Consider the following 21,498-nt stretch of genomic DNA (forward strand, 5'->3'; position numbering starts at 1 on the left):
ACATTCTAAATGTTGGCAAGAAGGGTTGAAACTCTTTTTTTCGATATGATAACGAAGGGTGGTATGCCACTTAAGTAAAACACGTTAGAGTTAAGAATGATAATACAAAACAATCTGCGGTATTTTATTCAATTAATATAAAATAAAATCGTTTACAGCCCTCTATCAATCCACTGTTAGATAAAGGGCTCCCACACTTTTCGGTTACGGGCAGTTGTGTGACCATACTTCACCGCAATTGGTAAAGTTTGGGAAGGGATGGGATGGGGGGGGGGGAGCGCTAAGGGGGGGGGGGCGAGAGGGGGGGGCCAGAACCGCTTCAGATGTCACTCGCCTCTGATGTTACTCGTGGCCGGGGATCGAACTTGGTTTCGCCGGGTTACCTTGCGCGGTGCGTTAACCGCTGCGCCACCGCTCCACCCCCGGCCCTGGGTCGCGTGGATTGGTGAAGTAGCAACCCGCGAGACGGGCACTCCGCGTATGTAGTTGGGAGGGAGAGTCGGCTGGGAGAGGGGAGTGGTTCTTCATCCTGCAGCCGATTGACTACAGAATTAAAGATCCTCCGACGATAAAGTCACGTGTCTTTACCGAAAGAACCAAGAAGATGAATCCCTGCAGTCACGAAAGCTTTAAATCGAAATTTAAATCCTCCGACGAGTTCGAGTACTTTTTTGTGCATTCGCAGTCGACTCCGAGCGCTACGAGCCCTGCGACTTGAGCAGTGAGCGATATCTAAGCCGGTCCCAAGGCATCCCCCGAGGTGGACTCAGCCTCAAATGAGTACCCGGTGCTGTGTGTAGTAAACATCGCCACGAGGGAGACAAAGGCGTCCGGGCGTGGCGTTGCCCTTCCCCCCCCCCCCCCACCTCAATCCGCGCCCTGTCCTCCCCACCCTCTCGTGTGCCGTGCCAGCAGCCTGCCTGAACAAGTGTTCGCCAAGCCGCCACTTGCCCCAACAATCTGTTCAGGCTCGACTGCGGCGCCTGGTGGCCTTTAGTGGGGCCCCTGGCGTGCCCCCCCCCCGCCCCCCTCCCCCCGACAGTTGCACGACAGACAAGACAACACCCACCCAGCCATCGTCGTGCTCTCCAAACCCCGGTGGTTTCAAACGCGTGGCGGCACTCACGCTGATGTCTCATGGGCGAAAGTGCTCCCTCACTCGCCCCCGCCCCTCGCAACATGTAGTGGAGATCACTGATCGATTCTGGATGTGGAACCGTCACAGCACGACTGCTGCATCAGTCGCGCTGTGACGGTTCCACCTGAAGACGGAAGCTTGTGTTGCCTCCGAAACGTCGTGATTTTTATTTTATTTTTTATTTTTTACTTTTGTTAATTTAAATTTGAATTTTTTACCTACGTGACTTTACCGAAAAAACCTAAGAATATAGACTGATCGAATGTATATGAATGGTGGTGGGATCTTTGTCATTTGCAGGGGATGCATACTTTTATTAATTTATATTTTTTTACCTACGTGACTTCACCGAAAAAACCCTAAGAATATCACCGATCGAATGTATATGAATGGTGGTGGGATCTTTGTCCTTTGCAGGGGATGCATGCCCGGCGCACCGCGCGGCTCTGCACGGCCCGTCGGCCCGTGCCCGAGGCAGCAAATCGAAGCGCCTGAGGACCATCTTCACGCAGGCGCAGCTGGAGCGCCTCGAGAAGGAGTTCGCGCGCCAGCAGTACATGGTGGGCACCGAGCGCTACTTCCTCGCCTCGTCGCTCCATCTCACCGAGGCACAGGTACTGCCGCTCGCTCATCCTGCGAATGTCAATGTATCAAGGCCGTAGCCGTGGAGTCAACATTGGGGGGGACCAAATATTCCAGGGGGGTCTGGCGGTCCCCCCCCCCCCCCCAGAAAAAATTCCTGGCTAAAATATAAAAAAATTCACTAACACGTAAGATGGACTTTTTTTTTTACAATAATGTGTAATAGTGTATTGTATTGTATTACATTGAGCTGTTTTTTTCTTTTTTACCTTTTCTTGTTTCATTGTATGTAATGGCAGAGATTAGGGATTAATATTGGGGGGGGGGGATGTGTCCCCCCCCCCCAATATGTGTCCCCCCCAATATATATTATAATTACGGCCTTGAAGTGTATTTATTCATCGACCAATGCGTGTGGTAGTGGGGCGGTTAACGCGCTGCGCTACGAATCCGGGGGACCCGAGTTCACGGGCAACACCGGTAAAGATCATCTGAACCGGTCCTGGGCCTCCCCGAGGTGGACTCAGCCTTAAAATAAGTGCCTGGAGTGGTGTGTAAACATCGCTACTGGGGAGTCAAAGGCGGCCGGGCGTGGTGCTGGCCACCCACCTCCTCGCGTGCCGTGCCGACCTTCATAGGTGCTCGCTAACAGCACTTGCTCCTACAGCCTGTCAAGGCTATACGGAGGTGGGGAGGGGGGGTCTTTGTCTTTGTGGGGAGCGAGAGAGCGCAACGGTTGACGCGCCGCGCTCCGAACCCGGCGATCCGATCTCAAACCTCTTCCCCCGGCGCGCGTGCAGGTGAAGGTTTGGTTCCAGAACCGGCGCATCAAGTGGCGCAAGCAGAGCTTCGAGCAGCAGCAGGCGCGCCTCGCCAAGCTGGGTCTGGCCCCGCTGCCCGCCCCGACCCCAGCCCTGGTCTCGGGCCAGATCCAGACGGGGACCTCAACTCCGGTAGCCGCCCAGATCCCCGGGCCCTCGACACACGGCGGCGGCAGCGGTAGCGGCAGCAGCAGCAGCGGCAGCAGCGGCGGCGGCAGCGAGAGCGACGCGGAGTCGGAACGGGCGTCGCCGCCACTTACCGGCGCATCGCCCCGTGATTGAGGCGGAGGAAGATGGGGGGCAGGGGGGGGGGCAGGGAGGTGCGTTGGGAGGAAGAGGAATGGGGGGGGGTCGTGATGAGAAGTGACGCGTGCACTTGTGCCACTTGGGCTTAGAGTTCCCAGACAGGCGCCTTTGGAGAATCTCATCGTTCCCGTTCTTGGTCTTCATGTGTTTCTGCTGCTGCTACTGCTGCTGCTGCTTTCGCTTCTTCCTATTCACATTCATGCTTTGAGTTCATCTTCAACTGCTGCTGCGGCTTCAATGTCTTCATCTTCTTTGATCGCATCATCGGCTCCTTCTCCATCGTCGTCTCCATTGCTCAGTTTCTTATTCAGCTGCTTCGGCAGTTGTCTCTTGAGCTACTTATTTTACGATATCTTATTTGGCTTGTTTGTTTTAATTCATCAACTGCTTCTCCAACGTCTTCTATCTTAATGTTTATTTGATGTAACGGCTTGATGTTCAACATCCGCTTTATCGTCAGCTTCATCTTCCGCTCTAACTGTCAGTGTCTATTTATCGTCACCTTACCAACTTTCTCCTAATTTAGCTGCCGCAAGAATCTTCATTTATTTGTGCGCGTGTTGAAGCTTCTCTCGCTTCGTACGCAGCCAGCCGGGCTCATCGGAGGTGCGGACATTGGGACCCAAACAAAGCCAAGGCAAACGGTTCCTCGTCAAGATGCCTCAAAACCTTTGATTGCAGTCCCACCAACCAAACATTTCTTCATTCTCAGCGTCGCATTGGACCGTAATAGCCTTAATTGCCTTCAGCATTTCAACGTATACTTTATTGCGTCCTTACTGTTTTTTTTTAACCCGTGAACATACATCTGTGTATATGTATATCCCATAGAGGTAGCAGAACATACCCTCCGTTGAACGGAGGGGTGTACATATTGTATATTATAGTTGCTATTATTACTACAACTACTACAGACCTACTCCGACTGTACCTGCTATCTTGTGAGTTAATTAAATAGAACAATGTCGTGGTGCATTGTGGGCAGGCCGAGCTTACAATCTTTGTAACTGCTGCATTACGTGTGCGTTTGTTTTATACTACAGATTAATAGTAATAAATATAGTTGATTCTACTTGCGTATGTGTGTTTCTATAAGCAAAGTAATGTTCCATCATGCATGAACAATGTGTTGAGGATTGTTATGATTATTATTACAATGACGATATTTCGCCTTGACACAAACCACGCATGTCAATTGCTTCACGACAACACCGAGTTCAAACGGCCACGTAGATCAATCGTCGCCCAGCCTTGGTCTATCCACTGCTCGATGAAGGCAAATCTCCCACCGCAGTCTCCATCCTTCACGCTCCCGCGATGATGCAGCAATTCACCTCGCTCATCCACCTGCGCTGATCTTGTCGATCCGTTTCCGCGGCGGTCGTTCCATCCTTCAGCTGCCATTCCGTGACCAGGCTCCTTCAGTCTGGCACTGACTTGACGTGGTGGTGGTGGTTGTGGTTGTAGTGGTGGTGGGGTAGTGGTGGTGGGTGGTGGTGGTGGTGGTTGTGGTGGTGGCGGTGGCGGTGGTGGTGGCGGCGGCGGAGGCAGTGGTGGTGGTTGTGGTGGTGGTGGTGGCGGTGGCGGTGGTGGCGGCGGCGGAGGCGGTGGTGGCGGTGATGGTAGTGGCGGTGGTGGTGGCGGTGGCAGTGGTGGCCGCGGTGGAGGCGGTGGTGGCGGTGGTGGTGGTGATGGTGAAGAAGCTGGAGGCCACTCAAGACTTGAGTAGTTGTGCTGGATATTTTGTGTGTGTGTTTAGTTGTCCTTCCCCCGCACCTCCGATTAGCATGGTGAGTCATCATCATCATCATACAGGAAAGCGCGTTCGCTTTGTCATGCCGAGCCTATACACTTTGTAAAGGCGCAACCCTGCAATTGCTCGCTGTCGCCACTGCTGGACAAATGGCGTCCACTCAGAAATATAATCTTAATTTAGACTGAGATGAGATGAAGATGTCCAGAGGAAGCTCCAGAGAGCACCCCTACAGCTACGTTTGGCCTACTCTTCCACGCTGACTAGACGTCTCGGAGGAGTGGGGGAGTAGCCACGCTTTACCCCACCACACGCGGCCTGCCCAACGACTCACCGTGGTGTGCACATTGACAGCGCTTCCTGCAAACTGCTGGGTGGCCCCAGGCGGTGGTTGGGATTTGCTTTAAATAAAAATGTCGTTGCGCATTTTCTTGGTTCTTTCGGTAAAGTCACGTAGAAGGGAAATAATAAAATAATAAAACTAAAACATTATGCAATTATCACGACGTTTCGGCCACAACGCAAGCAGCCGTCCTCAGGTGAAGAACAGGGCTGTCGGAAAGAGTTCATTCAGACGCTGTCTTTCCGACAGCCCTGTTCTTCACCTGAGGACGGCTGCTTGCGTTGTGGCGGAAACGTCGTGATAATTTTATTTTATTATGTTTTAGTTTTATTATTTTATTATTTCCCTTCTACGTGACTTTACCGAAAGAACCAAGAAGATGAATCCCTGCAGTCACGAAAGCTTTAAATCGAAATTGTTGCGCATTGTTGCAACTGACCGCGCAGGGAGATCGAATCGAACTGGCGACGACCTCTGCATTTTCAAACCGAGTGTGCAAACCCAGTGCACGAGGGCACAATCCCTACATACGTATATAAACTATTTAAACACTATTTTTTTATTTTACCAGGTAAGGCCCACCACTGAGCTATACAGCTCTTTTCCAGAAGCGACCTGGCCACAAATGGCTTATCGCGTGGAAATGCATTGCAGCCGAATACTCGAAGCGCACGTTGATTCTAAATGTGGAGGGGAAAAACCGGAGGACCCGGAGAAACATCCACGCGACCACGGGGAGAGAGACACGCACACTCCAAATATACAAGCTTCGGGTCGGGATCAAACCCACGACCTCCTGTGTAGCATGCGAGGTAGTTAACATCTCACCACCGTGGCGCAGTTCGTTTTTTACTTGTGATGTAAATTAGTTTGCGGGGAGATTGTTGGCACACTTACATGGGTTGCTTCATAATGCTGTATATATTGTGCTTATAATGGTAAAATAAAAATGTCCACGAATACAAAGCTGTTCCGATTGCAATGTCACAGCTGTTCATTTGTAAACTTTATTAAAACGTCCCAGTTTATTTATTTTTTAGGCCACACAGTGAAAGGGCGACCTCCAACTATAACATCAGCTTTTTTGACTCTCTGCTCTTAGGACGGTCCATTGTCCGAAACGTCAGCCTATTAAATATATTATTTGCTTATCAGTCAATGTTAATTAAGTATTTCGTCAATCGGGCTAATTATTGTGAGTTGTGTATTTATATACAGGGGTCCCAAAAGTCAGGACTCATCGGGTTATTTAATGTGTCTTAACACTGGCATTAAGCATAATAAATAGTTTATTCATCATCTTAATATTGTAGTTGTTATCGTTACTAAGATCCTGTGGGGTCAACTCAAATAGGTATTTTACAAAACTCGACCGAGAACCCTGAATAGATTAATACGAAACATAATTGATTCATGTTCAAAGGTTGCACACCCGTAATCTTTAAACAAAGTTCTACATTTATTTAAATAAGAGACTTTACGCACGCATTAATTGTCAATTGAAGTCAGTTTGAACATCTGTTTTTTAATAAATGAAATAAGCTCATGTGATTTGTTAAAGTAAATATAATAACCCTGTGTGTCCTGACTTCTGGGCCACCCTGTATAATGGTACGTCGAACTGGGACCCCGTGGCATCAAGAAACCGTCTTTGGCTGAAATATCGACAGTTCAGCAACATTGCTTCAAACAAAACTGACCCTTATAACAAAGGTGTTTGGGTTAGATCGCGTCAGTATAAATGTGGCGTAACCCTCCCCCACCCGACACAGCCAACTAGTAAGGGATTTGTCACGTAAACAAAACGCCAATTAGCTACTACTTCAGCCCACCGGTGTGTTGGAGAGTATATCCACAACATTTACATCATTTTCCAAATCGCCCGATGATGCTGGATGTTATTACCAGCAAAACGTCGTACTCCAATTGTAAATGTGGATTTACACTCCAACACACCGGTGGGCTGACGAAGTAGCTAATTAGCGTTTTGTTTACGTAACAAATCCCTTACTAATTGTCTGTTTTGGGGGGGTGGAGGGTTACGACACCTTTATACTTACGCGATCTAACGCAAAAGCCTTTGTTATGAATAATATTAGTGGCGAAAGCCTCCGTGTTAATCCTGACTTTTCTGATGAGACACTGTTTGTCGAGACCGGACAGACGGACAGACAGACGTAGTGACTGGAACGAAGACACGCGGCCGGAGGGACACACCATGTGCCCGGATATTGCAACAAGTAGCCTCTGGGCTGCCTTTAGAAGAAATAACCAAGTACTAATTTGGCTCAAGCCGAGACTAATGTGACTTCAGAAAAGCGATTACTCGTAAAAATGAAGAGGCGGCCCATCACGTGAATTAATCGTTCAGTACATGGTCACGTGCGTCCATTCATTCGCCGAGATTGCGTTGAGAGCCCACCGCTAATTACAGCGACCAGGGGAAGATTTAGAAGAGGGCACCAGGGTGGTGGCTATGCAGTGGCGGGAGGGAGGGGAGAGTGCCTTTGTGTTTGTGTGTGTGGAGGAGGCTCGTGAAGGACGCTGCTACTGGGCAGTTGAAGGCAGTCGCCCTCCAGCAACAACGTAGGGCAGAGGAGCGACGCTCACAACAACGAGCGGAGCGCCGGGTGGCTAAAAGAAAGCAAGCTGGCACAGTAGGGGGGCACAGGTGGTGCATCAGCCAGTCTTCTCGGTCATCTCAGTCAGTCGACCCGTGGCACCTGCTGGGTCTGCCCCGTGACCTCCTGACAGCGGGCGTGCGACACTTCACGTGGCCTTAACGTGCACCTAGCCTGGCACAAGCGCCGTGGAGATGTCACCGCCACCTAGTGGCGAATGGCGTTTGTTGTTGTGCGTGTGTGTGATGTGTGTAGGTGGAGCGGTGGCGCAGTGGTTAGCGCGCTGCGCTACGAAACAGAATCAGATCGGAAGTTTAATTTCCGAGTAAAGTCCATTGAGCTTTTTCGAGGGCGACTCGGCCGGCAGACAACATCAACGCCTTCCAAAAATCCGGCGACCCGAGTTCGATTCCCGCTCACGATCACGAGTAGCGGCAGCCACGTGTAAACATCAGCACGGAGAAACAAAAGCGGCCGGGCGCAGTGCCGGTTAGAAAATCCCTTCGTGTTGCTGTGCCCGCCTTTGTTGAGGCTCGCTAACAGCACTTGCCCCAACAGTCTGCACGGCTATATGGGGATCTTTGCCTTTTGCATGTGAACCTTATGGCGGTACCTCGAGGTCACCATAGTGCCCCGGCTCTCGCATAATGTCCGTGATGCAGTCACGTTTAGTCTGTTGATGGTCGGCGAGGCGGCAATCGACTCATCTAGACGAGCTGTACACGATGCAACTATTAAAAGTTTAATTTTTCGATAGCGGATTTTTGTATGCTGATGTTCGGCGTTTCGACATCGCGGAGTGTTCTTCTTCTTGGTTCTTTCGGTAAAGTCACGTAGAAGGAACATAATAAAATAATTAAAATAAAACATAATAAAATTATTCTCACGACGTTTCGGCCACAACGCAAGCAGCCGTCTTCAGGTGGAGAACAGGTCTGTCGAGGAGACAGAGTCTACGTGAATTTACCGAAAGAACCAAGAAGATGAATCCCTGCAGTCACGAAAGCTTTAAATCGAAATCGCGGAGTTTGGCACTGATTTCGGATTGATTGGTACCCCAGTCGCGGAGTTAAGTACACCCCTGGAAAAAATAGTGTCCCAGAAATAAAGTATTTAATTGCCTCGGCAACTTTGTATTATTTGGTACTCGGGGTACCGCCATAAGGATCATGTGTTGTCGTCCTTCGAGTGCGAGTACTTATACATGAGTACACATACAAAGATCCCCCGGATAGCCTTTAACAAGCTGTTGGGGAAAGTGCCATTGGCGAATACCAAAGTACATTATTGACTTTCCCACGATGCTATTCATCACTCAGATTCGTTAACATTTCCTCAAATCGGTTCACACGGTTTTTTTTTCAACTAAACGTTTCATCGATACTCAGTGTCTACTCATGAAAAAAACTGACGCAGCGCTGCTCATTTTTCAACTTTCCTCAGGGATGCCCCAGCTCCTCACGAACCCACACAATGTAAAAGTGCATCCTCTGATTATAAAGTCCTATCAATTCTCCCTCCACTCTGTCTGCACTTAAAGGGGGTTCGTTGGCCGATACGTCCACCGAATAAAGAGATGTGTTATGAGTGATCTTATGCGACTGAAGAAGGGAGCGAACTGGGATTTTTTTTTGGGGGGAGTGGGGGGCGCAGAGAGGGACAGAGTGTGGTGAGGGTTGAAGAATATGATGATGAGAAGCAGGTGATGTAACAGGATGAGAGGGAGATGAGAGTAGAAGATGGAGGAGGAAGAAGAAGATCTATTATTCAACCTGTATGCGAATCTTCGTAAGTCGAGTGTTCGTAAGTCGGAGCCTGCCTGTATTCTCCCTCTTGCAAGTCACCGTTAATGAAGAATGCGCGCGGTGAGTGTCTTTTTTTTCCAACGCAGTGAGGGCGAGAGAGACAGAGAGACTTTGACTTTTAAACAACTTTTATTGCCGCCAGCAGCAAAAGCACTGGAGGCGATTTCGATATGAAATACACAAAGTCACCAGCAACACAAATGAAATATAAACGCTACAAATCGACGTGCTGTGGCGCTACAAACACCGCGCACAACATGAAAGAAAAGCCACGTGGTGGCTGTGGTTGTGGTGGTCATCGCGCACGCCACGGTGACGAGCGAGCGCTTCAGAAGGTGAACGTGAGGGTGCCGTGCACGCTGGTACAGAGGGAGAGACATAGAGAGAGAGAGCGGGGGAGCGGGGGAGCGGGGAGGACGAGTAGGATGATAACTTTGATGAGCGCCCAAGAGTTCTGTCTGCGTTCACAAGGGAGCTTTGTTCGCGGAGCCGAAAGACGCCGGGAATCCACGCGACTTACCCCCCCCCCCGCTGCTATTGTATCCATCCTGCCGTAATGAGGGAGAGGGCTGCCGTGGAGCGGCATGTTTGTGTGTCTCGCTCGCTCTAGACGCCTCGGGGCCGGTGCCTGGCTCAGCAGCGCCGTAATTGGCTCTCTCCCTTCCTCTGTTATTGTGGCGTGCCAGGCGGAGTGACTCACTCTCTCTCTCCCTCTCTCCACCCCCCCGTCCACGCACTAATCTCTTTCTAATGAGCAAATGTTTAATCGCGATGGGTGGAACATGAGATTTGTGAGGATCCGATCGCTCACGCTGCCCTCTCCTGCTCTTCCTCCCGTCTCCCCCTCTGGTCCCAACCTCCCCCACTCATCCCATCTTAACGTTAGAGAACGGCTCAATAAAAATAATAATAGCACACACCTCCTTGTCAATCCAAAAAAACACCACTATAAACTATTTTTATTTTATCTGGTAGAGCCCACTGAGCTATGGAGCCCTTTTTTCCCAGAAGCGACCTGGCTATTACACATGTGAAGTATTGGAAAATGACGGCAGGAAACTCCTTGACGGGAACACACTTCTTTTATTAAATCTTGACTTGTAACGATACAACGCGTGGCCTCTCTTCTTCACAATGCGGTCACCATACAACGGTACAACTCGTGACCTCTTCTTCTTCACCCTACGCTTCTCTTGACTCTCTTAGATTCTGTGCTGCTGGCTCTCTGTGCCTCTGCTACACTCTCCACTCGCCTCGTGTAGACTTTGCATCTCTCTCTCTGGCTACACCGTATGCATACTCGGCTCGTGTAGACCTTCCTCTCTCTCTGGCTACACCGTATGCATACTCGGCTCGTGTAGACCGTTCTCTCTCGCTGGCTACACACTATACATCACTCAGCTCGTGTAGACCGTTCTCTCTCTCTGGCTACACACTATACATTACTCAGCTCGTGTAGACCGTTCTCTCTCGCTGGCTACACACTATACATTACTCAGCTCGTGTAGACCGTTCTCTCTCGCTGGCTACACACTTATACCTTACTCTCCTCTACTCTCCATTACTCTCCTCTCCGGGCTCTATCTCTGCACCTTCGTCTTCATTCTTAGATGGTTCCACTTCTGCCCCTGCTCCTCTGTGCATCACCTTATATACCCCTTCTTCCCGGGAGACGGAGCGGATGCGGACCTCAACGTCGGCACCGCTCCTCAGTTACCCAATCCCCACGCGCTATCCCTACGATCCGGTTCCGCTCAGCGCGTGTTTCCACTCCCCGACCAATCACACCGCGCTGCTACCCGATCACTCCCTCTGGGCGCGTCACCGGCACACAGCCAATCAGCAGCACTACCCCCACCCGCGCACTGACGCCTGCTCCTCCCCGTCAGCGCGCGTCACCACACACACACCCGTACATACGCGCTGGCACACGACATATACACCCAGCGCGTATCACCACTACATCACCCCCTCCCACATAGCTCGCAGCCGGCCCGGCTGCTAACAACAACCAACCGCGACGATAAAACGACAACCAACAAAAAAAAACCCCGTAACCCCCCGAGTGTGCCCCGTAACATAACACAACAACAACAACAACAAGAATAACTATGTACAGATTGACAATGAAGCCGAAAAGTCAACAATAACACGATACGAGCAAATTCGAAACGAACGCGCCCCACGTCCCTGCGACTACACGCAGTGACGAGGCGCTCCAACTGCCCCGACTCCTCACGAGGCAGGTCATGCAAAGTAGCACGACCTGGCGCGAGTCCGTCTGGCTGGTCCATCGTATGGGGCGGGACACTGACGACCGTCCGGCGGTTCCGGCTGCTCCAGACGGCGCGGAACGGGCCTGAAAGGGCCGGCCCCGCCGCGGAGATCCGGCCGCCGGTGATCGGCAGCTGTCAGTTCCGAGACACCGGGGATTGTAGAGATGACTTGGGCTCTCGGTCGTCGTCCAGCCGAGCACCCATGGCGCGCTGACGCGGAGCGCGGCACCCGGATGCCACGTGGCCCCGGAGGCCGCAGTTATAGCACGTGACGAGGGTCGGAGTAGATCTTGGTTGCTCCGACTTTCGGCCCGATCGCAGAGGCGACCGGGCCCCCGGCCTCCAGTCCCCTGGTCGTCCCGTGGCGAACGCCTCCTCTCGTGGGCTGACGACTTGGGGTTCGGCGACCACCAAACCCGGGGCTGCGACGACAGCAGCGTTGCAACCAACGCCTTGCTTCCGTTGTAGGGCCTCGTGCGCTTGAATACTCGTGGCGACTCTCAAAGAAGAAATATCAATCTCGTCAGCTGTGTTGATAGGGACCCCCAGGTCCTGCGCCAACTTGAGCAGCTGCTCCAAAACCATCGCGTCTTGGCCCTCCTCGTCCATCCGAGGGAACGCAGCATCAGCAAGAGCCAGCAACGCCGTGCGATAGGCCAGCGCGGTCTCCGTGGCCGCTTTCCGTCTTGCGTAGAACTGATGGCGGCACGTAGAGGGAGGCCCGTAGACCCTGGCCAACAAACCCAGCGCATCCTTCAGCGTGGAGCGGTCCGACTTCCGTGCAGCCCTGAAGGCCGCGAGCGCATCGTCGTCCAGCATGGCGGGCAATGCCCGCAGCGCCGTAGCATCGGACCACGCTGACATCTCTTGATGCGCCAAAAACCTTCGCTGAAATTGGCCCCAGTCTCCGCCTTCCGCCTTGAAGGCTGACAACGTGGGCAGGCGCTGCTGAAAAATGAAGTCATCCGCCTCGTGGTTCCTCTCCGCCTGTCCGTCGGTGTCTAAGATGGCGGCTCCAGCAGCAGACGTAAAATGGCGGACCCCCTCGCGCGCTGATGACGTCGATGCGCGCGCTTGGGAACCCACCACCACGTGGCGCTCGCCGTTCCCGCCAAAAGTAGGCCCAGGCGCAATGGCGGGAATCCCCCATTAGTTTTGGCGGGAATCTGCGGGGCGACCTTGTAAAATGTCCCCCACCGTCCCCGCTCCTCCCGACGAGCTGATCTCCGCCAAGATGGACGCGGCGGCGAGCAGCAGCTCCGCCAGTCGGGAGTGCGCCTCACGAAGCACGGCCTCGGTCCCCGGTCGCTCGGCCGGCGCCGTCGACGGATCCTGTAGCGTGGGCAAGTCCTCCTCCTCACCCCCCGCCACCAGCGGCCCCGAGTCGTCCAGGTTTTCCTCGCGGTCAATCCCGTGGGTCCTACGGGTCTTCCTTGTCTCCATGCTTGGAAGCCCGTTTCACTTCTGACGCCAGATGAAGTATTGGAAAATGACGGCAGGAAACTCCTTGACGGGAACACACTTCTTTTATTAAATCTTGACTTGTAACGATACAACGCGTGGCCTCTCTTCTTCACAATGCGGTCACCATACAACGGTACAACTCGTGACCTCTTCTTCTTCACCCTACGCTTCTCTTGACTCTCTTAGATTCTGTGCTGCTGGCTCTCTGTGCCTCTGCTACACTCTCCACTCGCCTCGTGTAGACTTTGCATCTCTCTCTCTGGCTACACCGTATGCATACTCGGCTCGTGTAGACCTTCCTCTCTCTCTGGCTACACCGTATGCATACTCGGCTCGTGTAGACCGTTCTCTCTCGCTGGCTACACACTATACATCACTCAGCTCGTGTAGACCGTTCTCTCTCGCTGGCTACACACTTATACCTTACTCTCCTCTATTCTCCATTACTCTCCTCTACTCTCCATTACTCTCCTCTCCGGGCTCTATCTCTGCACCTTCGTCTTCATTCTTAGATGGTTCCACTTCTGCCCCTGCTCCTCTGTGCATCACCTTATATACCCCTTCTTCCCGGGAGACGGAGCGGATGCGGACCTCAACGTCGGCACCGCTCCTCAGTTACCCAATCCCCACGCGCTATCCCTACGATCCGGTTCCGCTCAGCGCGTGTTTCCACTCCCCGACCAATCACACCGCGCTGCTACCCGATCACTCCCTCTGGGCGCGTCACCGGCACACAGCCAATCAGCAGCACTACCCCCACCCGCGCACTGACGCCTGCTCCTCCCCGTCAGCGCGCGTCACCACACACACACCCGTACATACACGCTGGCACACGACATATACACCCAGCGCGTATCACCACTACACATGCAAGCTCCACGGAGTCGCTTGTCGCCATGTGGACACGCAGAGCCGCCAGTGACTCGAGACGCAGGATGTGACAACACTCCACGCGACCACGGGGAGAGAGAGAAACGCAAACTCCAAATGTACAGCAGGCGTCAGGGTTGCAATGGAACCCACGACCTCCTGTACACCAGGCAAGGGAGTTAACATCTCACCGCGCACCGTGAAGGTCACAGCGGGGGGGGGTTAGTTGTTTGACCATACTTCATGCACAGTGTTGAGTCTATGGGCAGTGTTGAGTCTATGGGTAGTGTTGGGTCTATGGATAGTTTTGAGTCTATGGTTAGTGTTGAGTCTGTGGGTAGTGTTGAGTCTATGAGTAGTGTTGAGTCTATGGGTAGTGTTGGGTCTATGGGTAGTTTTGAGTCTATGGTTAGTGTTGAGTCTATGCGAAGTGTTGAGTTATGGGCAGTGTTGAGTCTATGGGTAGTGCGAGTATATAGGCAGTAAGTTGAACTTCTTTCGCACCGTACGTAGTCACCCGTGCTAATTTGACGTCGCTCGTCATTCAGCCGTCGGTAGCCATTGAAAGGAGTCTAACTCAGCTGGGTGGCCTCAAGCACGCGCGGAGCTCGAATCACTGCGCCACCGCTTCACGCATTCGACGCAGCGTTACACGTTCTTTCACCACTTACATAACGCCGCCGTTGCTGTTGTTGCAATCACGCTTGCTGGTGATTATTACACAAGTAATATGCTTAACGTTTAACGTTTCGCATTTATCCTCATAAAGTATAGATACATAAAACGCTGCTAGAGAGAACACGTGGTGAGGCCAGCCGACAAATTTTCGGCTGCCTTTGTCTCTCCAACGGCGATGTTCACCTAACCGCACAAAAGCACTCGTGTTTAGGTCGAGTCGACCTGCAGGAGGCACAGATCAGGTACAATTTCACCGTACACCATGAACCCGGTGACCTGAGTTCAATGCCCCTGGTAAGTAGAACTACTTTATTTTGCCGAGTTGGTCACCCCACCCCCACCCCCGTCCCACCGATTCACGAAACCCATTGTCACCAGCGGGGTGAAGTATGGTCAAACAAGTAAAATCAAAATAAAATAAAAATCAAGTGATACAGCAATCGTGCTGTGACGGTTCCACCTGAAGACGGAAGCTTGTGTTGCCTCCGAAACGTCGTGATTTTTAAATCCTTTATATTAAGTTCACTTGCTTGCTTGCGCGCTTACGACCGTGCAAATCTTTCGGTCGTTTTTTAACCCACTTCCCGTGATCCAATCGAGCTGACATTTTGCACACAGACTCGTTGTGCGTGACAATTTATTTTCGTGAAAAATTTTTGCAAAAATGTTCCACTTTTTAGGAAAAAAAATGTCATATTTAATTTAAAATACCAATGTGATAAAAATGAAACTCTTACTCTCTCAAGAAAAACAGAAATGAATAATAAAATAAAACCGATGCCACGCATATAAAGGATTTATAGTGAAAAACTTTGTTTTTGCGGGTTAATTTTTTATTTTATTTTTATTTTACTTTCATCAATTTTAATTTTTTTTTGTCCTATGTGACTTTACCGAAAAAACCTAAGAATATGAATCATTGCAGTCACGAAAGCTTCAAATCTAGAAAGGTCAAACAACCCCGCCACGATCGACACGGCGTCGAGGGGACACGTTCACACAGCAGTGGGACTGACAAAATAACCCTTACGGTCACAATCAGTAATATTCAATTAGACTACAATAGTTGGTGCGTTTAACAGGATTTGAAGGGATTACGGGGGTTTATCTCCTGCGGAGAGCTTCAACGCAATCTGTCACATTAATACACAACAATTGGACGAGTGCTTGGCTTATTATGTGCATGTAAATAGGGCACGTCTAGAGGAAATGTAATTATCATTCACAAGCTTACAAGCTGCTGTTGCTGCTAAGTATTAAAATCAAAGCCTTTTTTTGTGCCAATCCACTTTTGGATGAAGTCCTCCCCTCTACCCCCACGCCGTGTCGGCGGTGAGGTGGGTTTAAGGGGGGGGGGTGTTTGACCATACTTCACTACGCTGGTCAGTGCGGGTTGTTGATGTTTGGATGAGTGGCGGGAGACGACGCCCGACTGCTTACCGCCTGTGAAATTGAAACTTGCTTAGGAAATTAAGCAGAGTCTGTGTGTTGGGGCTTGGGGGGTAATTGGATTAGCAGCGTTCGCGTTCCGGCGTAGTGGCCCGGAATCGCCTCTGCCCGATGCACCACCGCCGCCACCGCCACCACCGTCTGCGCGTCGTCATCTCCTGTCGTTCGCTCTGCCGGAAAATCCGAGTGAAATCTCAACGTCTTGCCCGCGACGTTGAAGCCACGTCCGTGTGTATTTCTGTGTGCGCGTGTGTGTATTCATGTGTGTATGTGTGTATTTCTGTCTGTGTGTGTATTTCTGCGTGTGTGCGTGTGCGTTGGAACAGTAGGGGGGGCACAGGTGGTGCATCGCCCAGTCACCTCAGTCAGTCGACCCATGTCGCCTGGGTCTGCCCCGTGACCTCCTGCCAGCGGGCCACTCACCCACTCGTGTGCCTATCCGACCTTCATAGGTACTCGCTCACGGCACCTTCCCCAATAGTCTGTTAAGGCTATACGGGAGGATGTTTGATTTTTGTGTCTCGCGCTCAAGGTCACCAACATCAGTGACGATAATTATCGGTCCTAGGCCTCCGGTAGGTCGACTCAGCCTCAAATTAGTACCTGGTACGGCGTATAAGCACTGCTTTACGAATCGGGTGGTTTGATACTAAGCGCAGTGCTTTAACCGATACATCACAAGCCAAAGATCCCCCCCTTATAGCCTCATCAGACTGTTGGGACAAGTGTTGTTAGCAAGCACCTATGAAAGCCGGCACGGCACACGAGGGGGTGAGTGGCCAGCACCACGCCCGGCCGCCTTTGTCTCCCTAGTGGCAATGTTTACTCACCACACCAGGTACTCATTTGAGGCTGAGTCGACCTAGGGGAGGACCGGGACCGGTTCAGATAATCGTCACTGGTGTTGGCCGTGAGCGGGAATCGAACCCGGGTCGCCAGGTTCATAGCGCAGCGCGCTAACCGCTACACTACCGCTCCCAACAACATACACACAGACACTAACATAGGCTCCATCCATATGCCCACTCTCTCTCTCCCTCTGTCTGCCAACAAAGGGGACGTGAGACGTCTCGTGTGGAAAGATCCCGATTAGGATGTTTGAGGTTTGCGGCGACGGATTCCGTGAAATTCTCGCTTGTCTGGCCGCTATGACCCTGCGGAGGTCATGGGGGGGGTGTGGGGGTTTCTCTCTGTTACCCCTTGGGCAGTTTGAGCTCCTTCTCGTTATTAAACACGCGTATCCCATTGGCAGCTTGTGGGTTACCCCCCCATCCCCCCCCCCTACCTAAACAATGGTATTGCTCAGTGTCCTTCACTAATTTCCAGAGGGGAGACACTTTCGCCAATAAAACAGCGTCATAGTGAAGACCGCCACACATTTGAAACCATTGGGGGTTGACAGCAGCACGATGATGATGATGCTGATGGGGTGGGTGTTCTCACATGTTGTGTACTGTCAGGGGCCTCACTAAAGGCCACCAAGAGGCAGTGCCGGATGAAGCAAGTGCCGGGGCCTGTAACATATGTTATAAAGGGGCCCGACATAAAAAAAAACACGTAAATATTAAAACACTAATTTGTAACTTGCGTAGTAAAGTAAATATATTTTTTCATTTGCTATACAGACAGATATTACGACAAATCGCTAACCTTAAACACTCAGTCGTTCATAAAAGTTGAAGGCGGTATAGTACTATGGTAATAGAGCAAGTGCAGAATCACTGAACCGGAATTGATAGCCTGAAAGCATTTAGCGCGGGGCCATTAAAAGTGCGGGCCCCGTAGCTACTACACATGTAGCTACTACACATGTAGCTACTACACATGTAGCTACTACACATGTAGCTACTATACATGTAGCTACTACACATGTAGCTACTACTACATATGTGGCTTCTACACGTGTAGCTACTACACATGTAGCTACTACGTATGTAGCTACTACTACAAGTGTAGCTACTACACATGTAGCTACTACACATGTACTACATCTGTAGTAGCTACTACATATGTAGCTACTACACGTGTAGCTACTACAGCTACTACACGTGTAGTACACGTGTAGTAGCTACTTATGCTGCTAGGATAATCCGGCACTGCCAAGAGGCACCCAGTGCTCCGCGGGTCTTGCGATGAGAACCCACAGGCTGGCAGAGCTTACAATAATTATTATTATTATTGGACAAGTTGTGGAATATCATGCACGCATACGCGCGGATTCGGCGGATAAGAAACGCAAATTAAACGCGCAATTCCCATTGCGTGCCAAGCGAAGCGGGCTCGTGTTGGGCAGCGTGCGCTCTGTGCTCAAGGGTTTGGTGGTCGATGGCGGAGGAGCGGCACAGCCAAAACGGGGAAAACCGCGCGCCCTGCAGAGGACGTCCATCGCGGACGACGGAGCAAATCAATCGTCGTCAGCTCGATGGTGCTCGGGAGCACGTGGATGGTTGCACCGCAGGGCCGTGAGAGATGACGACAGCTTTGGAGGGTCCGCCTTCATCCAGCGGTGATGATGATTCATCAGCCAAGCTCAGAGCGAGCTTGATTTCTCTCGGGTTTGCAATGCGTGTCACGTGAATGGATTTGATTGTATAGCTCCAAATTACGTTGTGATGTCGAGTGATTATTATAACATACCATAGTTACAGTCCCTCTATCGAGGGGCGTCCCACGCGGTGTCGGGCCATAGGGGGTTGCTTGACCATACTTCACCACGCTGGTCAGTGCGGATTGACGAAGGGTGTGGGTGTGTGTGCCCCGCACCACCCACCCCGCTCCCCACGCACGGGACCGATTCCGATATAATTTTGCCACTAACGTTAACCGTGACCCTAAAAGAAAAATTATACTGGCAGGAATCTCCTGGTTACACCAGCCCACAGGGGATTATTGTGTCCGTCGTGCAGGGAGGGGCTGGGTGGGGAGGGAGGGGCTGGGTGGGGAGGGTGGGCCTGGGTGGGGGCTGGGAAGGGTGGGGCTGAGTGGGGAGGGGCTGGTCACCCCGTGGTGCCCTTATAAAACTCAACGTTCAACCTACTCACGCCGGCTTGTGCCCGCCCTCACAGTCGGGCATATTTGCGGAATACAACACGCCGCCGTTGACCCTGGCAATTGACCGAGCAACCCAACGTTCATACCAGCTCCCTCCGCAGGAATGTTATTTATCGCTCAATATCGTGTTTTTTTATGGTGTTTGCTGCTCGTAGTGTGTTTTTGTAGAGGAGGGATAAGACTCACAAGGGGGCTCCTTAGCTCAGGGGTTAGAGCACTGGTCTTGTAAACCAGGGGTCGCGAGTTCAAATCTCGCAGGGGCCTTGGGCTTATTTTTCTAATACAAACATCTTGATTAATAAAAAAAAATCCATTGCGTTTAACAACGACGACGACCGTGTGGTGTAACGGTAGAACGTTGGCTGACCAATTGCAACCAGCATAGACGTTCGACGAGGTTTAATTTGTCTACTTTTAATATCTAAATTTTGGAGCTTTCGTGACTGCAGGAATTATTCTTTGGTTCTTTCGGTAAAGTCACGTACTTGCCTGAGTGTTACACAATGAACGTGAAATGATACATGTCAATTGCGCAACAGCGAACGTGCATTGTTAACCCTGTCCGTGTCATCTCTGCGCGTTCAAGCCCGGGCTGCCGCTAGATGGCAGCATTGCACTTCTCGGCGTGGGATTACCGTATTCTTAGATCGGGGGACGGGGAAGAGAGAAAAAAACGACCCTGGCAGACATCGTCGAACAACGCAAACGTCCAGAATGAACGCCTCGTTTGTAGTATGGTGTATGTTGAATTTCTTTCGCACCATACGTAGCCAACCGTGTTAATTGATTTGATACCCCAAACATTGCACCCTATTTGGCCTTGACACTCCGCCCTCCTCCTCCTCGAAGAAGACGACACTGGTTTGTTTAATTTCGTTTGTTTCATGTATTAGGTGTAGTCCTGTGAGCCATGCGGCTCTTGACTCGGTTGCAACCGCAACAAACAAAAACATGAACAAGAAACATCTTAAAGTGACTACGCGCAACAGAAAAATCCAGGAAAAACCAGCAAAGTATTCCAGAAAGAAAAAAAAACACGCTGTGTGCAAAAATCCCAGTGGGATGCAAGTCAAACAATAACAACCATAAGACAATTTAGATTAAAGTTATCAGGCTAACTCTGTACTTCAAACAAACATGGCTAAACCATACGTTTACCGAATCACCAAAATAAAGCTATGAAATAAACAATGTAACAACAATCATAGGAACTGTGATTCAAATGTAACAATAAACGATATCCATAACATGTACGACCAAACTTTGCAGCCATTAGCTGCTGGTGGAACCACCAACCGCATCGGAACATCGACAGGCACATGCGCACATCTCATTCGTGTGCGTGAATTTAACACGTTCCTTCGGAGTGGGCAGGTAGGAACATGGTTGGACAGCGCATTCGTGCACGACAGCCAGACAACTCATACCTGGTGGGCAGTGTGGAAGCTGTTACTACCTGTATAAGTGTAGTGTATCGTGTCGTGTATAGTGTAGTGTGTAGGTTAAACGTTGAGTTTTATAAGGGCACCACGGGGTGACCCACCCAGCCCCCTCCCCTTGCTTAGGCCCCTCCCATTACCCCCCTCCCTTAGGCCCCTCCCCTGACCAACCCCCCATATCCTTAGGCCCCTCCACGTGACCCCCCCTCCCTTAGGCCCCTCCTCTGAACCCCCCCCCCCCCTCAGGCCCCTTTCATGACTCCCCCCTTCCTTAGGCCCCTCCCCTGACCCTCCTCCCTTAGGCACCTCCCCTCTCCGTACCCGGCAGTAGGTCTCCACCAATCAAAAAGCTGTTTGTAAGGTCTCCACCAATCAAAGAGCTGTGTGTATTATATATTTATTTATGCACGTCAGACAGACAGAGAGTCAGACAGACAGACAATTAATCCCTGGTGGGCAGTGTGGAACATTGTTCCTACCTGTAAAACCCAAGCTATGGAACCGCAGTACAGCAGTGTTCACTCATTGTCAGGGGGGGAGGAGGGGTGGGGGGTCACTTTGGCCGATGAGACATCGTCAGTGTGAGTGGCCGCCACACGTTTGAAACCATTGGGGTTTGACAGCAGCGCGGTGTATCATGGGACCTCATTTGCCAGTAGCAAAATATACTAATAGGGATTTTCCCCTTTTTTCTGGCAACAAAACTGACACCTTTTGCAAGGAATCATGTTTATTGTGGTTAATGTAGACATGATTCCTTGCAAAAGGTGTGAGTTTTGTTGCCAGGAAAAAGGGGAAAACCCCTATTAGTATATTTTGGTACTGGCAAAGGAGGTCCCATGATGTAGCTGCTTACCCCGAGCTCTCATTACTCTGGTAGTGCGTTGTCTTTGAACTGTGTG

General features: G+C 51.1%; 1 non-coding gene across 1 annotated transcript; it reads left to right on the forward strand.

The window, feature by feature from the left end:
• Positions 1–19,348: 19,348 nt before the first annotated feature.
• TRNAT-UGU (transfer RNA threonine (anticodon UGU)) lies at positions 19,349–19,421 on the forward strand. The gene has a single exon. It is a non-coding gene; the product is annotated as a tRNA-Thr (tRNA).
• Positions 19,422–21,498: the final 2,077 nt, after the last annotated feature.

Source organism: Lampetra fluviatilis, chromosome 4 (assembly GCF_964198595.1).
Source record: "Lampetra fluviatilis chromosome 4, kcLamFluv1.1, whole genome shotgun sequence".
NCBI classification, from domain to species: Eukaryota; Metazoa; Chordata; class Hyperoartia; order Petromyzontiformes; family Petromyzontidae; genus Lampetra; species Lampetra fluviatilis.